This window comes from Oncorhynchus tshawytscha, linkage group LG14 (genome assembly GCF_018296145.1).
Source record: "Oncorhynchus tshawytscha isolate Ot180627B linkage group LG14, Otsh_v2.0, whole genome shotgun sequence".
Taxonomy (NCBI): domain Eukaryota; kingdom Metazoa; phylum Chordata; class Actinopteri; order Salmoniformes; family Salmonidae; genus Oncorhynchus; species Oncorhynchus tshawytscha.
Window position 1 is genome coordinate 29,494,705 of NC_056442.1, and position 23,320 is coordinate 29,518,024.

The following is a 23,320-nucleotide window of genomic DNA, read 5'->3' on the forward strand; positions in this document are numbered from 1 at the left end:
TGCGTTGTCTTGGCTGTGTGCTTAGGGTCATTGTCCTTGTCCTTTCCCTCGATCCTGACTAGGTTACCAGTCCCTGCCGCTGAAATACATCCCCAAAGCATGATGCTGCCACCACGCTTCACCACAGGGCTGGTGCCAGATTTCCTCCAGACGTGACGCTTGGCATTCAGGCCATATAATGAAACCAAGATTGAACTAGACCAGATAATCTTGTTTATCATGGCCTGTGAGTCCTTTAGGTGCCTTTTGGCAAACTCCAAGTGGACTGTCATGTGCCTTTTACTGAGGAGTGGCTTCCATCTGGCCATTCTACCATAAAGGCATGATTGGTGGAGCGCTGCAGAGATGGTTGACCTTCTGGAAGATTCTCCCATCTCCACAGAGGAACTATAGAGCTCTGTCAGAGTGACCATCAGGTTCTTGGTCACCTCCCAGATCAAGGCCCTTCTACCCCGATTGCTCAGTTTGTCCGGGCGGACAGCTCTAGGAAGTCTTGGTGGCTCTAAACTTCTTCCATTGAAGAATGAGGCACTGTGTTCTTGGGGACCTTCAATGCTACAGACATTTTTTGGTACCCTTCCTCAGATCTGTGCCTCTACACAAACATGTCTCGGATGTCTACGGACAATTCCTTCAACCGCTTGGTTTTTGCTCTGACATGCACTGTCTAAAGTGGGACCTGATATGGACAGGTGTGTGCCTTTCCAAATCATGTCCAATCAATTGAATTTACCACAGGTGGACTCCAAACAAGTTGTAGAAACATCTCAAGGATGATCTATGGAAACAGGATGCACCTGAGCTCAATTTCGAGTCTCATCAGGCTGAGTCCTAGCAATTCATTTATGTTACAGTCATTTACCGTTCTTATTCTCGGAGTGGAAATGTTGTTTGCAGAGTTCACAACCTGCTACACTTATGAGAAACACGGTTTGGTTTATTTCATAACATAATTTACGCGCTCCATGTGAGCATGTGTCTGGTTTCTCTTTCCTGTTAATGTTGACTGAGCACGCATAGAAGTACATGGCCTACTTCTCGCACATGTCAAATGTAGGAAAGTGCCCAGTTGGGATTCTGAGTAATTTTTTTTCTTCACCTCACACAGTAAGTCAACTTAGTCCTTTTTTTTATCTATTCAAATGATAATAAATATTTACAGTACTTGAAAAATATTTCCAACACTCTAAACAGGCTATGGACATGTTGCGTGTATTTGTTTCTATTTTAATGATTGTCAATTTCATATTCATACTATATAATAGCTGTCCCCTTCATACTTTCCTTTTCAATTCATTGTCTTCAAGCCTACTTTTGGAAAGCCTAATACGTTTTAAGGAAAGGAGTATTATTTGCTCGTGTCTGATATACGCTGGTGGCTTTGATTGACGGGTGCTTTTGCTGGGGTGTGGGTTTGCTGATTCTCTATAGTCTATTCAGAAAATGTCCCAAAGTAACCTGTCTGGACTTAATCTCTTTAATAAGATTCAAATTCTCCTGTCATGATTTAATCTTGTGAAAGGCCCATTTTCAGTAGCTTAGTCTACATTATTCATCTAATTACGGCGTCCTCGCTTGCCACTGCCATCGAATGACCGCAGTAGCATGGTTTGTGATATGCGAATATTTCGGGAAAGTGTGAGAACCTATCGGACTTCGTTTGAACAGTTTTGTGCTTCGAAATAGGATCTGTATTTACATTTTTTATATGCACAAAGGACAAGGTAGCACATATCTTTATTTTGACTCCATTAATGTTGTGTCAATACGAAAGATCCTCTCCAACCTGGCGTTTCTTAATTTGTTGATAAATATTTATAAGTAATAACCCGAATAATAATGATAATAACGAGGTGTAATGGCTTGTTTCAAAAGGTTTTATTAAGAAGCATATCCCCCTACAGCATGCTCTTACGAATATCAGACAGTGGTGGAAAAAATACCCAATTTTCATACTTGAGTAAAAGTAAATATACCTTAAACGAAAATGACTCAAGTGAAAGTCACCCAGTAAAATACTACTTGAGTAAAAGCCTAAAAGGTAATTTTGTTTTAAATATACTTAAGTATCAAAAGTAAAAAATAAAGAATAAATACATTTCAAATTCCTTATATAAAGCAAACCAGACAGCATCATTTTCAATTTTTATTTGATTTATTTACTGATAGCCAGGGGCACTCCAACACTCAATTTGCAAACTTCATTTGTGTTTAGTGAGTCTGCCAGATCAGAGGCAGTAGGGATGACCAGGGATGTGTGTGATTTAGACAATTGCCCTGTCCTGCTTAGCATTCAAAATGTATGGAGTAAAAAGTACATAATTTTCTTCAGGAATGAAGTAAAGGTAAAAGTTGTCAAAAATAGTAGTAAAGTACAGATACTTGAAAGTACTACTTAAGTAGTTTTTAGGGTATTTTTACTTTACACCACTGCAGACACACACATAAACGCACAAAAATTACGGCAAGACCATTACTTATTCGTGGACGCAAACAGATCCAACAAATTATGCCATTTGTGGAGGCAATCAATACATTTGTCAATGTCAAGAAGTAGAGCTTGTCTATGTGGAACAAAGAGGGGAGAGAGAAACTCTGGGGACCAGCCAAAATCCTCGACCCCTGCTCCTACCCCTTTCCTTACCTCACCCCTCCATCCCCCATTCCCCCATTCTCCCCTCTCGCCCTGGCCTCTCCCCTGGTCCCCAGTAATAGCATAATGAACTTGGCAGCCCTGCTTGTTACACCACTGAGCTTGGGCCATGTAAATAAGCGGTGAAAATGAAGTGAAACACCAATAAACACTGGTCTTCAGCCCCCCCACACACACACACACACGGAAGCATGCACACAGATGCAATAACACACACCAAATACATAAATACAACATCTCTCACCGCAGTACACAACAAACTTTGGGAGAAATGTGGAGGCTGCTTTGTGTGCTTTCAGGGTCAAATTAATAATTTAGCTGAATGTAGAACCTTTTATTGACATTGATATTAATAAAACTTCTCTATATACAGTACTCTATATCCCAAACTCTATAACTCTATATACAGTACCTCACTCACTTTCTCTTTGCATCTCCGATCCTGATTTTTTATAGCTCATTTCTCTTTTAAAACATTTCACTCCTTCAAATGACCTGCATCTTGCCTCCCATTACATCCTCTCTCTCTTTCCTTGTGTGTGGAGGTAATGATTTAGTGGTGTGGGGAGTGATGACTGTCAGAGGGCCTGGCATGGCACTGTCTCAGGCTGTCATACATCTTACCCCACACCAGACCAGAGAGGGGGAGTGAGGGGAAGGGGTGAGGAGTTTGGAGAGAGGACAGAAGGGAGGGGGGTAACCACCATCGTTTATGGAGACCATTTCTCCGAGCCCCACTCTCCAGCCAACTTCACAGGATATATTGGACAGATCCACACTACATTTCTCCATCAGCCGTCCCCCCTTTTATTTTTACTCTTTTTCACGCTCTCCCCATTCACTTTCCAACATGGCAAGCCTGAAGCCCAGCTCCAGAGAGGTGTAAAAGTAATACCATGTCAACAAGTGCCTCTCACTCTGACCGATATTACACACACACACACACACACAACGGAAGTGCAGTCAATCATCTGAAAAAAGACCGTGAAACACATACACTTTTCCACCAGCCGTGCCAACAAAAGTCCAAGCACAGCAAACCAACACCTGGTAATGACTGTCCCTCCACATCCTTACCTGAAGACACACCGTTATAAAATAGGAGGCTGCTTTAACAAGGACATTATTTTTCATTTGATGCAGGTTGATGTAGGATTCCACTGTCCTGCAACGATCATTTAAGACCAGGACTTGAACCTGCCTGCAGTGCCAGCCTGTGTTATTACCATGCAAACTGGAGAGACATACATTTGATGGCTGTTTAACTGGCTGAGAAGTAGAGGCTGTTAAAACCAGAATGTGCCCACTTGTTCAAAAACATTTCATAGGCAGCTTCACCCAGATGTGTTAAAAGGAGAAGTAAAAATGATTTAAAAGAAAACAGAGAAAATGTGTGAAGGAAGAGAGTCTTGACTTAAGTGGTAAGATAGACCCCAAAGTGCCCTTTTCACTGCTTAAACTCTCTACCTCTCTAAACTGGAGCTGGGGGCAGAGAGCGAGTGAGAAAGAGAACATGTAGAGAGTTTGGATCATAAGGGGAGGAGAAAGGTGGAGAAAAGGGAGAATAAGTGTAGTGAGAGAAAGTCTCCACCTTTTTCCCCAAATTGAGTTCATTTGATAGTTATCTTCATACTTTTGATCTAATGAACTGTCTTTAACTGCTATGACAAGATTGTTGTACCTGTAAACTGCATGGCAATAAAGCATATTTTACCTTTTTGAGAGAGAGAGCGAGAGAAGAAGGAGTTCGAGGAGACAAAGTAGGAGCATGTGGAGTGTGTCAGGCAGAGCGAGAGAAAGAGAGAAAGAGAGAGAGAGTGGAGGAGCCCAGCCCAGTTGCCTGGGGAGAAAACTGCTCTGCAGTTGCTGACTCAGGACTCTCTTTGTTTCACTGCGCTCTCTCTCCCTCGCCCGCTCTCTCTCCCACTCTCTCCCTCTGGTGTGTAACCCCCCCACATCTGCTGTTTTTCCATGCAGCTCTCCTCTCTCTCTCTTTCTTTCCCCCTGTCCCACTCGTGCAGCCTGCCCTCTCACTTTTAGTGACATTTTCGCCATCTGTATTCCGCTAACCATCATAGTTCATGTGATGAAAACAGATAAAGCAGAAAATACTAATACATCTACAATAGTTTTCTCTGCCCTTTTCATGCTCTACTAAGAGCACTTCAGGACTCGAACCAGCGTTAAGTTTAGAGGCTTTTTATATCGCTCCAGCAGCAGGGAGAGTTTCCAGGCCAGCCATTGGCAGCCAGGCAGGGCACACGGGAGTGGTACAGCCTGGAGAATAGAGACTGATACTTTATAGGGAGGGAGGGAGAAACACAGATGCCAGCCTTACAGGGTCTAAGCTGACAGGGCCTCACAGGGAACCTAAAGTCACATACCTTCCCCAGAGAGAAAGATAAAACTGAGGGAATATGAGTGGTGGGATAAGTAGTGAGTTAGGAGAAAGATAGAAGCCAGGGAAAATGGATGAGAGAAAAGAGAGCGACCCAGGGGTGGGGATGAGGAGTAAAAAAACGTGGATTGATAGCAGTCTTGTAGAAAAACTGAAAGAGAGAGATGCTGCTTATAAACAGGGCAAGGTGACCAGGAACAATAGTTTGGTTAAACAGTACAAATACGAACTACGCAGATTGATCAAGATGGCGAAACACAAGTATAGGGACAAAGTGGAGGAGAAATTCAGCAGGTTGGATACAAGGCGTGTGTGGCAGAGGCTCCTAGTGATCACGGATTAAAAGAAGAAAGCCAGCCACATCGCAGTCACCAACGCCACCCTACCGGAGGAGCTAAACACCTTTTACTCATGATTCGAGCAATATGACCCTGAGCTGCAGAGAGCCCCTGATGACAATGTGGGCTACACACTTGCAGTCTCTACTGAGGACGTATGTAAGTCATTCAAACGTGTTAACCCTCGCTAGGCTGTCGGGTCAGACGGCATCCCTAGCCATGCTCTCAGAGCATGTGCAGACCAGTTGGCTGTTGTGTTCTCTATCTAGCTCAGGCCGCTATACCCACCTGCTTCAAGATGTCCACTCTCATCCCTGTGCCCAAGAAACTGACCAGTAGCACTCTCTTCCATCATCATGAAGTGCTTTGAGAGGCTGATCAAAGACCATATCACCTCCCTCCCTGACACACTCGACCATCTTCAATTTGCCTACCGCCCTGACAGATCCACGGAAGACGCAATCACCATTGCACTGAACACTGCCCTTACTAACCTGGACAAAAGGAATGCATACAGTTGAAGTCGGAAGTTTACATTCACTTGGGTTGGAGGTGTTTTTCAACCACTACTTGTGCATGACACAAGTAATTTTTCCAACAATTTTTTACAGACAGATTATTTCACTTATAATTCACTGTATCACAATTCCAGTGGGTCAGATGTTTACACTAAGTTGACTGTGCCTTTCAACAGCTTAGAAAATTCCAGAAAATGATGTCATGGCTTTAGAAGCTTCTGATAGGCTAATTGACATAATTTGAGTCAATTGGAGGTGTACCTGTGGATGTATTTCAAGGCCAACCTTCAAACTCAGTGCCTCCTTCTTTGACATAATGGTAAAATCAAAAGAAATCAAGACCTCAGGAAAAAAGTTGTAGACCTCCACAAGTCTGGTTCATCCTTGGGTGCAATTTCCAGATGCCTGAAGGTACCACGTTCATCTGTACAAACAATAGTATGCAAGTATAAACACCATGGGACCACGCAGCCGTCATACCGCTCAGGAAGGAGACGCCTTCTGTCTCCTAGAGATGAACGTACTTTGGTGCGAAAAATGCAAATCAATCCCAGAACAACAGCAAAGGACCTTGTGAAGATGCTGGAGGAAACGGGTACATAAGTATCTATATCCACAGTAAAACGAGTCCTATATCAACATAACCTGAAAGGCCGCTTAGCAAGGAAGAAGCCATTGCTCCAAAACCGTCATAAAAAAGCCAGACTACGGTTTGCAACTGCACATGGAGACAAAGATCCTACTTTTTGGAGAACTGTCCTCTGGTTTGATGAAACAAAAATAGAACTGTTTGGCCATAATGACCATCGTTATGTTTGGAGGAAAAAGGGGAAGGCTTGCAAGCCGAAGAACACCATCCCAACTGTGAAGCACAGGGGTGGCAGCATCATGTTGTGGGGGTGCTTTGCTGCAGGAGGGGCTGGTGCACTTCACAAAATAGATGGCCTCATGAGGATGGAAAATTATGTGGATATATTGAAGCAACATCTCAATACATCAGTTAAAGCTAAAGCTTGGTCGCAAATGGGTCTTCCAAATGGACAATGACCCCAAGCATACTTCCAAAGTTGTGGCAAAATGGCTTATGGACAACAAAGTCAAGGTATTGGAGTGGCCATCACAAAGCCCTGGCCTAAATCCTTTAGAAAATTTGTGGACAGAACTGAAAAAGTGTGTGCGAGCAAGGAGGCCTACAAACCTGGCTCAGTTACACCAGCTCTGTCAGGAGGAATGGGCCAAAATTCACCCAACTTATGGGGAAGCTTATGGAAGACCCAAGTTAAAGAATTTAAAGGCAATGCTATTCTTTTTCTTTTTTTCTCCCCAATTTCGTGGTATCCAATTGGTAGTAGTTACGGTCTTGTCTCAAGAGGCAAAGGTTGAGAGCCATGCGTCCTCCAAAACACAACCCAACCTAGCCACACTGCTTCTTGACACAACGCACATCCAACCCGGAAGCTAGCCGCACCAATGTGACGGAGGATACACCGTACACCTGGCGTCCTGGTCAGTGTGCACTGCGCCCGGCCCGTCACAGGAGTCGCTAGTGCGCGATGAGACAAGGATATCCTTGCCGGCCAAACCCTCCCTAACCCGGACGACGTTGGGCCAATTGTGAGTCGCCCCATGGACCTCCCGGTCGCGGCCGGCTGCGACAGAGCCTGGGCTCGAACCCAGAATCTCTGCTGGCACAGCTAGCACTGCGATGCCTTAGACCACTGCGCCACCCGGGAGGCTTCCCAAATATTAATTGATTGTATGTAAACTTCTGACCCACTGGGAATGTGATGAAAGAAATATAAGCTGAAATAAAGCATTCTCTCTACTATTATTCTGACATTTCACATTCTTAAAATAAAGTGGTGATCCTAACTAAAACAGGCCATTTTTACTCGGATTAAATGTCAGGAATTGTGAAAAACTGAGTTTAAATGTATTTGGCTAAGGTGTATGTAGACTTCCGACTTCAACTGTATGTGAGGATGCTGTTCATCGACTACAGCTTGGCCTTCAATACCATAGCACCCTATAAGCTCATTACAAAGCTCACGGCCCTGGGTCTAAACTCCTCCCTATGCAACTAGGTCTTGGACTTCCTGACAGGCCGCCCCCAGGTGGTGAAGGTAGGCAACATTACCTCCTCGACACTGATTCTCAACATGGGGGCCCCACAAGGGTACGTCTTCAGTCCCCTCCTGTATTCCCTGTATACCCACGAGTGAGTGGTTTCACATAGTTCCAACGCCATCATCAAGTTTGCTGACAACACAATAGCAGTAAGCCTGATTTCCAATAACAGGGAGGAGGTAGGCACTCTGATGGCGTGGTGCCAGGTAAACAACCTCTCCCTCAACATTAGCAAAACAAAAAGAGCTGATTGTGGACTTCAGGAGGAATCAACAGCGCCGCCGTGGAGACGGCCAAATTCTCAGAGAAGCTGAAATGCTCTAACCACATGGACACTGTGGTGAAGAAGGCATGACAGCGAATCTTCAACCTCAGGATGCTGAAGAAATTAGGCCTGTCCCCAAGGGCCCTCACAGTGTTGTACAGGAGCACCATCGAGAGCATACTGTCGGGGTGACTCACAGCCTGGTACGGAAACTTCACCACCGCAGACCACAGGGCTCTTCAGAGGGTGATACGTGCAGCCAAAAGCACCATTGGGTGCACACTGCCTGCCCTACAGGACACCAACAACACCTGGTGTCGCAGGAAGGCCAATAACGTCATCAGGGACCCAAGCCACGCCCTGTCCTCAATAGTTTCTACCCCCAGACCATCAGGCTGCTGAATAGCCACCACTAGTCAGCTACCTGCTTCCCCCTCCCCCTGCTACTCCCCTATTGACATTTCACCCCCACACCCCATCAACGGTCACTTACCTTAAATGCTGCTCCCCCCACTGACTTTTTCTCTGCCCCCACCCCAAGGACACTCATCACTGTTGCAGTTGTTAATATGTACTGTATATTCTAGATTTTTGATTATAATAATTGGTATTGTTTTTATTTCACTTGGTCGCCACACACCCACAATGGTCATGCTGTTCCCCCTATGGTCACCCCTCCCCCACCCCTAAACACACTTTTCACCCTAATGGACATTTTTTTCATCAATGCCTCAGTTATGATGTATATAGTGTTATTTCTATTTGTTTTTTATTTATTTATTAACCATTTTCATTATTTTATTTAACTTAATCCTGCATGTTGGAGCTCGGCGACTAAGATATTCACTGTACCCTGCAATCACACCTGCAACCCTGTACATGTGACTATTAAACACTGTGAAACTGAGGAGAGGAATGAGAGAGAGAGCAGGATGGGACACACAGGTCAGACTAGACTGACCCTGACCTCATAGGATTATCCACATCACACCATGTTACACTAAAAACCCTCCTACAACGTTTCCAAATGCTATCAGAACCCATTGTATGGAGTGTTTTCTGTGTAGTTATGTGAGCCAACACACTGAAATCTTATCAGGCAGAAAAATCACAGCTGGAGACATTAAATCAATAAATCATTGATTACATTGATTTGGGACCTTTTGCGTGTCGCACAAAATATCATCTGCATTACACCAGATACCAGTGGTTTTACACTCCAAATCATGACCCCCTCCTCTTCAGAACAACACTGCAATCGTGAGCTATAAATTTGACGACTTATCTCCTATGGCTGTGTGAGTGGAGCAGGCAGATTTTATGGGTGTGGAGAGGGAGCCTCAGACTTTCCTTTTTCCAGAGTGTGTGTGTGTGTGTTGTGTGTGTGTCAGGTGGTAGGAAACAGATTTAGGATACATTCTGACTTCATGTCATTACATGTAACAGCGCTGTTTCAGATGAGGTCAAATAGATCGGCAAATAGCAGCTTTAAGAAGCCATCAGCCGCTCCTGATTAAGTATAGGCTTTCTATAGCAGGCCAGCCATTGGTTTTGGCTAATTAGTGGAGTGAAGGGTTCCTGGTTGCTGGACTGGGCCAGAGCTGGGCCACGTCTTCAGTCCCGACCACACCGCGGGATCAGCAGGTATTAATAGCCCAACGATTGTTCTGGACATTTCAATTAAGGCCTGAAACAAGACCCAACATGGGACAGGACACGGAGTCTGGTGTGTGTGTGTTCGGTTTTTTAGTAAGCTGGAATGGGGGTTTCTGGTTGGATGGTTTGGAAGAGTCTACCGTCTTACCGTCATGTCATAGCTTCCACAGGAACGTCATCATCAGTCTGTATTTGTTATTCTGACAAATTAGTCGAACACACACACATACGCGCACAGTCACACATACTCACACAGTCACACACACACACACACACACTAACAGGGTCTATGATAGTGTCTGTGTACCGATCTGCAGATGAGAAGGAAAGACGGAGAAAAAGAAGAGAAGTGAGGGAGAAAGAGGAGGGAGAGAGGGGAGAAAGGGGGAGAGAGGGGAGAAAGAGGAGGGAGAGAAGGGAGAAAGGGGGAGAGAGGGGAGAAAGGGGGAGAGAGGGGAGAAAGGGGGAGAGAGGGGAGAGAGAGGGGAGAAAGAGGGGAGAAAGAGGAGGGAGAGAGGGGAGAAAGAGGAGGGAGAGAGGGGAGAAAGGGGGAGAGAGGGGAGGGAGAGGAGGGAGAGAGGGGAGAAAGAGGAGGGAGAGAGGGGAGAAAGGGAGAGAAGGGAGAAAGGGGGAGAGAGGGGAGAAAAGGAGAGAGGGGAGAAAGGGGGAGAGAGGGGAGAAAGGGGGAGAGAGGGGAGAAAGAGGAGGGAGAGAGGGGAGAAAGGGAGAGAGGGGAGAAAGGGGGAGAGAGGGGAGAAAGAGGAGGGAGAGAGGGGAGAAAGGGGGAGAGAGGGGAGAAAGAGGAGGGAGAGAGGAGAGAAAGAGGAGGGAGAGAGGGGAGAAAGGGGGAGAGAGAGGGAAGGCAAAAGAAAGAGAGAGGGGGAGGGAAGGAGAGAGGGCACAATGAGTCACACTTGTTAGTGAGTGTCACAGTGTCAGGGATCGTGACAGAGTCCAGACGCTAGACACCAGCTGCAGTGCCTCGTAAATAGACTGCTGTCTCGCAGGCACATTGGAGTGCATGTATGGATGCGCGCACGCAGGCACACACAAACACACACATATCCACAGACAGACTCACTTCTTGTGCTCAAATCCAGTTAAAGTGCCAGAATCCAACGTCAGCCATGCCTAAAGAGGAGAGGGGGTGGGGACTTACAAGATCCTTATTCAAGCCAATAGAACACCATATTTCCAAATGATCAACAATCCATAAAAAAAGCCCATGAGAAAAAGTGATCAAGTTCAGCCCAGGACTGACATTGAGACTAGCCCCAACACGTGTGTCTGTATCGGTGCATCTGTGTGGCTCAGTATCTGTGCGTCTAGTGCGCGCGTGTTTGTAATGGGGTATTCCCCCTTCTCCCAGGCCTGTGATAATGAGGGGGGTAATGTGCTTCATCTGTCCCAGGGGGGGAGTCTTGCTGGAGGTTAGGGGTTAAACGCGCTGGGCCGTTCCTGCTGAGGCAGCGCTCTGTAAAGTGCAAGGTTTCATTGTACCAGATACAGAATGAAACTCCTGCACATTAGTCACGGTAGTAACAGCAAAGATTCCTCACTGTGCTTAACTCCTTCTGCACCGCAGCCCAACTACAGCCAGATACAGGCAAGGATGCAACAGTTACCATGCACGTACTGTAACTCAACATACACATCAAATGTGCATGAGACTGAAAGCAAGGGCCGCTGGGCCGATGGAACACGGGATCAGATTCATCAGCTCATCAAGGAGGAGTCACGAAGTGACTTCTGAGTGGCCTTTTCTCTTTCTCTCCTCTCTTTGTTTCTCTTCTTCCTCAGTCTTCTTCTCCATGGTGTTGAGCAACCCTCCCACGGCGGGCCAGGGCCGGGCTACAGTATACACTACACTCTCTCTCTGTGGCCTGGGAGGAGCTGAGGAGGTGGTGAAGGTAAACAGACCCTTACCCCAGTTAGTTAGAGTTACTGTATGCATCCTCATCATCAGAGAGCGAGAGAGAGCCTCAGTCAACTCCACCACAAGACACAGAGTGGCGCAATGACAGACAGACTAGCAACGTCGACAAACTCATAACACAGAGACACAATTGTCATTGTGAAGAAAGGTGATTTAGGTTCCTTATTCGACACAATTACACCCGCTCACAGAGTTTCTGTGGTCTCAGTAGTCCAAACAATCTTCTTGGATTTGTGTACTCAAAAAAACAAGCAATATTTACAGTGTGAAACGAAGATAGTGCTTATTACTGTACTCTTGCTGCAATCTTGTTTCTGACTCATAACCCCCAAAAAGCAACAGGCTTTGACTGGATAGCGTCCTACTGAGGGTTCAAGTCAGAAGACCAAGATGGCTTCTGTCCTCTCCACATCTACTTTCCTTCATCCACACTGATCTGTAACAACTAGACAAGTGAAAGAGAATACCCTTGAAAACACACACACACACACACACACACACACACACACACACACACACACTCTTTCATAACCTCGGTGTTGTGTAGACATCTGCGTTGGCTCAGAGTCTCTCTCCAGACCATTTGTTCGGTGCAACAAAAAAAAAACGCAATTTGATCCTAATTAGATCAAAATGTACACTGTAGCATGAAATACGTGGTGATCAGTACAGAGGACCAGAGACTTGTGCTGTTTGTTTTCATTAGGCCACGTCTCATAGAACAATACACTGACATTTCTATTCTAACCTAACAATAAACCCAGCTGAGACTCCACATGTTGTTTCTGGCCATACGCTGAAGAATAATAAAACAACAATTATAAACTGGCCGATTTGGGCCCTGAATACTGATTGGCTGACAGCCATGGTATATTAGACCGTATACCACGGGTATAACAAAACATTTATTTTTACTGCTCTAATTACGTTGGTAACCAGTTTATAATAGCAATAAGGAACATCGGGGGTTTGTGGTATATGGTCAATATACCACGGCTAATATACCTCTGCGTTGCGTCGTGCCTAAGAACAGCCCTTAACCGTGGTATATTGGCAATATACCACGCCCCCTCGGGCCTCTCTCATTACAAGTCCACTTACTATCAACAGCACTATCAGCACCAGGTATTAATACGAACAAGTGACAGGGACTAGTGAGGGAGAGACTCACCGAGAGACTCACGCCATGCATTCACCATCTATTTCCACACACTAGGGAAGAGACAGAGGACCTCTTACAGAACCAGGTTTGTCACACTGAAACACACACAGTGACAGTACACAGAGGTGTGTGGGGGATTGGCAGAGGACGGTGGTGGGGTGGGGTGTGAGGGGAGCCCTTACCCTGGGCTTGTCACAGAGATGCAGGCTGTTGAAGGAGTCCACTGCGAACACCTCCCCATCCGGAGACCAGGACATGGAGGTCACAGGGTAGTCATGTGACGAGGACGTGTAGAGCAGACGACCATAGCTGTTCCACACCTGAGAGAGAGAGAAGGAGGGAGATGACGGAAGGAGGGGGAGCGAGCGAGAGAGAGGTGGGAGAAGGAACAGGGTCAATTACACAGTGTTGTGACTGTGTGATGCACACATTATAACATAGACAATCATTTTTGTATCACGGGACACACTTGACCTTGTATTTACAGTCCTCTCCACTTGACAGTATCAGGTCATTCACAGAGTTCCAGTCCACCTTCAGAATGGACCCATCATGGGACTTCCACTGGGGAGAGGAATGGATGGAGGGAGCGAGGAACAAGGGAGAGAGGAGAGAGCAGAGAGAGAGCAGATGTTTATGCAAGAGCAGGGATATTCTCCAAACACAACCAATACAATCAGGATCGCACCTCAGTTAACCAGTCCCAGGCTCTGCCCCACACCTGAGAGACAGAGGCAGGGAAAGAAAGAGAGAGAGGGGGAGAGAGAGAGGGGGAAGGGGGCGTAGATGGGGAGAAGGGGAGAGAGGTTGAATGAGAGAGGGGGAAGGGGGGTAGATGGGGAGAAGGGGGGTAGATGGGGAGAAGGGGATAGAGGTTGAATGAGAGAGGGGGGCCCAGGTCCATATCAATATACTACCCGCTGGGCTGCAGGCTACTATGACTGAGTTTTTTTGTTGTCAAGGACAAGCAGAAGAAGACTGCAGGGAGAGTTCACACACAGGAGACATGATAAAGCAAATACAGGGGAGAGGAGAGGGTTCTTATCAGAAGGAGCATAGAGGACAAGAAGAGAGAGAGCTAGAGCTGAAGGTCGAGCGAGGTGCTCTCTCTGACAGCCTCCCAGTCTGCTCTGTGTTAATGTAATAGCGTGGACTTGGCTCTAATTGGAAACAGGGCAGAGCCTTCACAGGTCGCCACGGGGACGAGATCACACACACGACCCCGTCAGAGACCCCATTAGATCTCTGTAATACACACACACTAACTAACTCACACACCCCAGCGTTCGCCAAGTGACTTACTGACACATCCTGATGTGCTGCTTATTGTTCAGCATACTGAATGGGACTGGGGAAAATCTTCAGAATAGTTTCCCCTTCAAAAATTCAGGAAAGGTTGGACAGTCACACACGTCAATGCTCATGAGATGTATCGACCAACAGATAACCAGAGGCATGTGCCATAAAAGGAGGACAAGAGGAGTCAACTCAGTCATTATCTCCTTTCTCCTCCTACCATGTGAAGGTTATCACTACAACTCCTGATCTTCACCCCCCCCGCCTCCCCAAACCCCTCTCCCTCCCACGGGTCTGTCTCTCCCAGAGGGAGCAGGGGGTGAGGTGAGGGGGTTATAGGAGTTGGGGGATGGGGGGATTGCAGGGGTCACAGAGTTGTGCAGGGGCTTCTCCATACACAGCCAGCTGTTGCTCTGCTCAGAGGGGGTGAAGGGGTGGTGAGGTGAGAGGGGTGGAGGGGGAACACTAAACCCTCTGGTGTTTACTCAGGGTCCCAGGCACAATTCAGTGCCAAAAAGAACAATAAACAAATGTACATGAACAAGGAAAATACTCACTGTAGTGCGAGGTCTTCAATCCCCACACACACAGTCACACTTACAGTACCTGTTGGACCTTGGCGCTGGGTTTCAGGGGCCTGATTATCAGCAGTCTGCCTGACGTGTACAGGATCCTATCAGAGTCCGGGCTCCAGGCCACCGAGTATACAGGAGACCCTGAGAGAGAGGCGCATGCACACACGCACACACACATGCACACACGCACGCACGCACACATGCACACACACACAGCAGGAGAGGTGAGGAATCACACTGCTGAGCAATGTTCATGTGATTAAACAATAACTTTTATAATAGCATTTTCATAACACAACCATTAAAAATGATGAAAACTGAAACTTGTTTAAGGCCATTTCACAGTTGCATCTCCTCCTCAAACAGCGTGACATATAATAAAGTCATTCTGTCAGTAGAAGATCCACTAGTTAGTTGACTCTGGTTTCATGAAAGCATTGACTAGCTATCACACAGAGTTTGCCTCGAGGCAGTCCTTATCAAATAGGGAGAAGTGCTTGGTATGCCTTGCAAACACAGAGACAGAGACACTGCAGTAGCTGGAGGAGATTGCATTTCTAATTTCTACACCACAGCGGTGTCATACTTACTCTGAGGGTTCACTTCGTACAGCCTGTAGGAATGGGATTTAGTATGTAAAGCTTGCTTCAATCCTGCAGACCTGGCTATGTGTCACAGCAAGACAGCTGAGCGTTAAGAGAAACCTGCCTAAAACGTGTGTGTGTGTGTGTGTGTGTGTGTGTGTGTGAGTGTGAGAGGGAGAGAGAGGCAGGCTGACATTTAACCCTGCTCCAGGTGCTTGCGGTTTCTCACAAATGCTAAGAGGTCACATGATTGCGGGCTGACAATGAGAGACGGCTGAGACGAGTTTCTCTCCCCCCTCCCCTCTCTCTTTCTCCCCCTCTCCCACACAAATGGGACACGGTTACATCATCGCACTCAAGACTCACAACAATGGCCCCCAGCTGTACCTGTGACTCCTGCAGTGTGTGTGTGTGCACGCACATGTGTGTCTGCATAAGGGGGAGCAGCACCTGCACAGAATGCATCTGCAGTGTGGATGAGGTGTTAGGAGACACCACCAGTTCCTCCATGCGCTCTACAAATCTGTACGTGCAACAGCGGCTGTGCAGCTCCCTCCCTCTCAAGCCTGTCCAGTCAATGCCATGGTTCACAATCACAACAGCACAGATGGACACATTAAACAGAGGACTGAGGGAGAAATAGAGCCCGTTCATTTGGCAGAATGCATCCACTCCACATCAATGCAGAAATGTTGAGAACACTGAAGATATTTCAAATGGCAGAATGAATCAATTAATAAGAGACCCATCTGCATGTGAGTACTGGATAGAGAGATTTATCATTAAGAGTCTTTTTTATAGATTTTAATAAAACTCCACTCCAATAAACCTTTATGGTGCTTTTAATAAAAATGGAACTGGAGGATTGGCTGCAATTTCAACTGTATCCAGCAGCATTACACCCTAATAGTCCAACACACACACACACACACACACACACACACACACACACACACACACACACACACACACACACACACACACACACACACACACACACACACACACACACACACACACACACACACACACACACACACACACACACACACACACACACACACACACACACACACACACACACACACACACACACACACCTCTCCCTCTGCCAGATTGTCATCTTAAATCATCTGGCTGGACTAAATCACTGTTAACACAAAGGCCATCTTTCAAATCATCGCACCGGCCTAGTTTACAGCAGTTTCAAATACACACAGACACACACTGTACGCACACACACACAAATCCCGACTGGGGAAGTAAATTTGAAAGTCAAAAAATTGTAAGAACATGAGGCATATCCTGGAGTGCTTCAAACTGTATTAGTCTATCTATATGTACGGTGACGACATTATCTAGGTTACTATATAACCTCTGTTCTCAGAGCTGTCTAATGGCAGCGCATCATGCTCCACTTGGGGTCAACCAAAAGCTCAGTTTAAGCAGAGAAACTTTTGTGTCATGGCACAGAGGGAAGGGCTCCCTGAAAACACATGAACAGTATTGTACCCCTCTGTGACAAGCCTTTTCCCTTTTCATCAGATCCCTTTTTCTCTCTCTCTCTCTCTCATCCAGTGAGGTGCCCTCAAAAGCAGAAGAGGCCTTAATGAACACTGCGGTCTGTGTGTGAGAATATAATTGGAGGCTGTGTTGCCTTATGTTTACAAAATGTCCACCAGTGCAGTCTATCTTTCTGTAACTCACGTGGCTGTGTTCATGGGTTTGACCTCATTACAACTGTCCCAGGCCCGGCCCAAGCCACAGCAGCAGCAGGTCCTCTGACTGGGCACACCAGAGTGTGAGAGAACTACCGACGGCTTGAGAAAGCACCAGGGTGACACACTCAGCCCCTATGATTAATAGCGTGCATCCTCTTTCACACATGGATAGTGAAATAACATCCTAGTTCCAAATTGAGATTTCAAAATTAGTTCAGTGATTCATTCAATAAGTACAGTGATTAATTCAGTGAAAGCCAATATCAATATACATGTTGTGTGTAAAAGCACATTCAGTACTTGGACTGGTTCTGTTAGAGAGTAGCAGAACCACCTGTAGGTGACTTTACAGACAGGGACATGGCTGATCTGAGTTCAGCAATGGTACAGTACAAGACCTGACATGTTAGTGTTAACCACACAGCACCAGCAGGCGTCCACATGCTTCCCATCCAAAACACTTTGTGCATATATTATGATGACATTTTGGGATGTTAAAGTTCGATTTGGTCTTCAGCGAGGGTTTTGTCGACTGTTCGTGCACACAACATTTTTTCCTTGAGGCAAACCGAAGTCAGTAGACAACGTCTATGCCCTGTTGATTGGTCAACAGTAGGGATTCTTCAATTAATTATTTGTTGTCATTTGTTTTCATGCAAATTTTTCACTTGAGAAATACTGCACCAAACATCTTAGTTAGATGTAAAATTGCGCGACTAAAATGTCCTTGGAATATACGTCAAAATAATTACAGATTTCTTGAGTTATTGTGGGATTAATTCTGACTATTTTGAGGAAGCGTATGCTGGCTATGGCATATGAAGAAGGACAAACAGAACTATTGCCGCAAAGGTATTTTAAGGGAGTATGCGAGCACAGTTGTTCAGTTCGACTAGGCGCCAGCTGAACCGAAGCATGCTGACAACACCGGGCTGGAAGATTAGCATACACACACACACACACACACACGCTCACATACACCTCTTCACACAGAGAGAGTGCAATGCTGGCTCTACACTGTGGAGCAACTGCACCACAAAAACTACAGGGCCCCATTCTGACAAAACAGGAAATTGTTAAAAGGGACAATATTGGTGGCTGCATTTGTTTCAAAACAAAGTGTGGCTATGCACTACGAGTCTGCTGCACTCCAAATTTGTTTTGAAATACAGTCATTTCTGAGCTGAGTGTTTGAAAGGATAGTTTGAAACTTTTTTTCCTAGTAATCTTACCTGGCCAAGGTGGACCTCAGCATGCCACTCTTAGACCAGATCTTGACGTGCCCATCCTCCCCAGCTGAGGAAACAACATCAACAATCTAAGTTACAACCTGCGGCAATTATAACAAACTTGTTACTGAGCAGCGTATTACATTTTAGTGTTCTTGTTGTGTGTGTTTATTACCCTGTGTATCCCTCACCTGTGATGAGAGCGGTCTTGTCGTAGTTCCATCTCCTGGCTAACACAGCTCCTTTGTGGGCCTCCGCACTCTTCTCAATACGGCCCATCTTTAGAGGCCAGGTGGAGCTTACCTACAGAAGGACAACAGAACCGACAGGTAGAAGACAGGTACAGTCCATTAGATATGAAGGAAATATACTGTCTAAACGGTCTCTCCATTTCTAAATCTCACTGAGAGGCAACAAACAGTCAAAAGGCACGATAAAAGCACATGGCATGATGTGAGGAGAGTTAATAAATACAAAAGACTAGGAATATAGGCACTCGGCCTCACACATAAACAAACAAACTGAGATAAACACACAGAATTGTAACCCATAGAGTCAGGTTCCAATACATAATGCCTTTTGTTCCACTGTCCTGGTTGGTAGCTACCTCCCGAAGACACATTTTTTTTTACACAAGACGGAAGAATGAAAGCAAAGTCTCTCTGCTGCTTAAATGAAACAGTTTCCTATCTGCTAGAGACGGGGAGCGATCAGGCATGGAGACAGTTATCAAAGACACTAGCCTACCATATACTTTGTGGTGGTGCGTATTAAAAAATACAGAGTGTTCTATGTAATTTCTGGTTGCCTAAAACTGCAAATCAGCATGATGCTTCTCTCTCCAGTTTCTATATTTGGATGTCCTAACAAATGTGAATGTCGCCGACCCAGAAAAACAGGTAGTGTGTATATGACCACGCTGTATTAAAAGGACGCTTAGAATTAAAATAGCCTTTTAAAAACGTCAATTCTATTAAAGACCCGACTGTTAAACACCACATTCAAACTGCTCCCAGCATTTGCTCTATGTCTGTCAGTACTATGAACCAAAACCATTTTTGACATATCGCCTCAGACAGAGGCCCACGCACCAAATGAGGTTGGAGAAAGCCACAAAAGTTACTATAGATTTTCCCCACCCACCAAAGCTATACATCTGTGGTTTCTATTGAACCATTTCATAGCAATGTGAAGTTTCACTGACATTAAAAACAGAAACCAGAAAAGTATACCGTTACAAGCTGCAGTGGAGGATTTTGCCAATCCACCCCAACATGCTGAGGTTGCTGTGCATTAGGATATAGGACTATTACACCAAAAACATATTTTAATGCCTCTCCATAGCGGAGACCAATGACTCGCTCTAAAAAGTAGTCGATTGTGACAATATTACCTATATGATGACTATAATCATTCTGTACCAGAAAGACAGATGCAAACATTTTCATGACTACATGGTCTGCCAGGGAAAATTGTTGCTTCAGTTTGTGGGTGTGTTTATGCAACCCTACACTGCCATTAACATTGTGACCACACGTCGCCTGCCATTGCCGCACATCTCCACTCTGTGTGTTTAGAGCTGATATAGACAGAGCCCTCTGCAAGGAATCAGGTTTGAGGACTTAGCGAGGTAACTTTTGTCATCTCTGAGTTCAACTTGGGATAACCGGTACCACGAAGGTGGCTCACCATTTAGCCAGGTACATTTCTATGACAATGAATCCTTCAGAACTAACCCGATCCGGGCAGGCTAACTCAGGGCTAACTCCATTTATCCTGAATGAAGTGTCTGAGCCATGAGTTGAGGACCAATGAAATCAGATACCATCCCTCTCGCAAAGATTGTGTCATCATCCTCTTCATCTGAGGAAGACGGCAGATCAAATATTTGATTCAAATGTTTTTTCGCGTGTAAAAAAGAAATGTTAAAATATATATCGCATTACACATTTAGTAGACAGCATTTGCTTTCCAAACTGTACATTTTTCCGATGATTGAAAGAAGGCAAACCGACAGCCGCAACCAACCATAGACATACAGTGTAATGCATAGATGGCAGTTCCCATTCAAGTCAAGACAGGCAGCCATTGTTAGTGTACCCATGAGTTTAACAGTCAAATTGCCAGGGTTAGAGACTCCCAAACCCTTCTATGGATTATAAATACAGTGCCTTCAGAAAGTATTCAGACCCCTTTACTTTTTCCACATTTTGTTACGTTACAGACTTATGCTAAAATGGATGAAATAAAACTACTTCCTCATCAATCTATACACAATACCCAATAATGACAAAGCGAAAACAAGTTTTTAGAAATGTTTGCAAATTTATTAAAACCAAAAAACAGAAATACCTTACATACATAAGTATTCAGACCCTTTGCTAAGAGTCTCGAAATTGAGCTCAGGTGCATCCTGTTTCCAGTGATCATCCTTGAGATGTTTCTACAACTTGATTTAGTCCACCTGTGGTAAATTCAATTGATTGGATATGATTTGGAAAGGCACACACCTGTCTATATAAGATCGCACAGTTGACAGTGCATGTCAGAGCAAAAACCGAGCAATGAGGTCGAAGGAATTGTCCATAGAGCTCCGAGACAGGATTGTGTCGAGGCACAGATCTGGGGACTCTTCCTAGAGCTGGCCGCCACACCAAACTGAGCAATCGAGGGAGAAGGGCCTTGTGAGTGAGGTGACCAAGAAGCCGATGGTCACTCTGACAGAGCTCTAGAGTTCCTCTGTGGAGATGGGAGAACCTTCCAGAAGGTCAACCATCTCTGCAGCACTCCACCAATCAGGCCTTTATGGTAGAGTGGCCAGACGGAACCTGCTCCTCAGTAAAAGGCACATGACAGCCCACTTGTAGTTTGCCAAAAGGCACCTAAAAACTCTGACCATGAGAAACAAGATTCTCTGGTCTGATAAATGCCAAGCGTCACTGGCACCATCCTTACAGTGAAGCATGTTGGTGTCAGCATCATGCTGTGGGGTGGATGTTTTTCAGCGGCAGGGACTGGGAGACTAGTCAGGATCGAGGCAAAGATGAACGGAGCAAAGTACAGAGAGACCCTTGATGAAAACCTGCTCCAGAGTGCTCAGGACCTCAGACTGGGACGAAGGTTCACCTACAAACGACCCAAGGCACACAGCCAAGACAAATCAGGAGTGGCTTTGGTACAAGTCTCTGAATGTCCTTGAGTGGCCCAGCCAGAGCCTGGACTTGAACCCGATCGAACATCTCTGGAGAGACCTGAAAATAGCTGTGCAGCAACGCTCCCCATCCAACCTGACAGAGCTTGAGAGGATATGCAGAGAAGAATGGGAGAAACTCCCCGAATACAGGTGTGCCAAGCTTATAGCATCATACCTAATAAGACTCAAGGCTGTAATCGCTGCCAAAGGTGCTTCCACAAAGTACTGAGTAAAGGGTCTGAATACTTATGTACAGTCGTGGCCAAATGTTTTGAGAATGACACAAATATTAATTTTCACAAAGTTTGCTGCTTCAGTGTCTTTAGATATTTTTGTCAGATGTTACTATGGAATACTGAAGTATTGACAATTACATGAAGTTGATGCAAAGAGTCAATATTTGCAGTGTTGACCCTTCTTTTTCCTCTGCAATCCTCCCTGGCATGCTGTCAATTAACTTCTGGGTCACATCCTGTCTGATGGCAGCCTATTCTTGCATAATCAATGCTTGGAGTTTGTCAGAATTTGTGGGGTTTTGTTCTTCCACCCGCCTCTTGAGGAATGACCACAAGTTCTCAATGGGATTAAGGTCTGGGGAGTTTCCTGGCCATGGACCCAAAATATCGATGTTGTGTTCTCTGAGCCACTTAGTTATCACTTTTGCCTTATGGCAAGGTGCTCCATCATGCTGGAAAAGGCATTATTTGTCACCAAACTGTTCCTGGATGGTTGGGAAAAGTTGCTCTTGGAGGATGTGTTGGTACCATTCTTTATTCGTGGCTGTGTTCTTAGGCAAAATTGTGAGTGAGCCCTCTCCCTTGGCTGAGCAGCAACCCCACACATGAATGGTCTCAGGATGCTTTACTGTTGGCATGATACAGGACTGATGGTAGCGCTCACCTTGTCTTCTCCGGACAAGCTTTTTTCCGGATGTCCCAAACAATCGGAAAGGGGATTCATCAGAGAAAATGACTTTACCCCAGTCCGCAGCAGTCCAATCCCTGTACCTTTTGCAGAATATCAGTCTGTCCCTGATGTTTTTTCTGGATAGAAGTGGCTTCTTTGCTGCCCTTCTTGACACCAGGCCATCCTTCAAAAGTCTTCGCCTCACTGTGCATGCAGATGCACTCACACCTGCCTGCTGCCATTCCTGAGCAAGCTCTTTATTGGTGGTGCCCCGATCCCGCAGCTGAATCAACTTTAGGAGACGATCCTGGCGCTTGCTGGACTTCTTCACAACAATTGAACCACTCTCCTTGAAGTTCTTGATGACGCGATAAATGGTTGATTTAGGTGCAATCTTACTGACAGCAATATCCTTGCCTGTGAAGCCCTTTTTGTGCAAAGCAATGATGACGGCACATGTTTCCTTGCAGGTAACCATGGTTGACAGAGGAAGAACAATGATTCCAAGCACCACCCTCCTTTTGAAGCTTCCAGTCTGTTATTCAAACTCAATCAGCATGACAGAGTGATCTCCAGCCTTGTCCTCGTCAACACTCACACCTGTGTTAACGAGAGAATCACTGACATGATATCAGCTGGTCCTTTTGTGGCAGGGTTGAAATTCAGTGGAAATGTTTTCTTGGGATTCAGTTCATTTGAATGGCAAAGAGGGACTTTGCAATTACTTACAATTCATCTGATCACTCTTCATAACATTCTGGAG

General features: G+C 45.6%; 1 long non-coding RNA gene across 7 annotated transcripts in view; it reads right to left on the reverse strand.

Moving 5' to 3' along the window:
• LOC112266965 overlaps window positions 1-23,320 on the reverse strand; it is an 85,056-nt gene that overhangs the window by 59,339 nt on the left and 2,397 nt on the right. For 6 of the 7 annotated variants that reach the window (XR_006078827.1, XR_006078831.1, XR_006078826.1 and 3 more), the window contains exons 2-6: window positions 18,650-18,761; window positions 18,462-18,525; window positions 14,956-15,065; window positions 13,528-13,617; window positions 13,236-13,373 (exon numbers count right to left, since the gene is read on the reverse strand). This is a non-coding gene — a long non-coding RNA (uncharacterized LOC112266965). Of the gene's footprint in view, window positions 1-13,235; window positions 13,374-13,527; window positions 13,618-14,950; window positions 15,066-18,461; window positions 18,526-18,649; window positions 18,762-23,320 lie in introns of all 7 variants that reach the window. The other variant, XR_006078829.1, reaches the window with a different exon arrangement.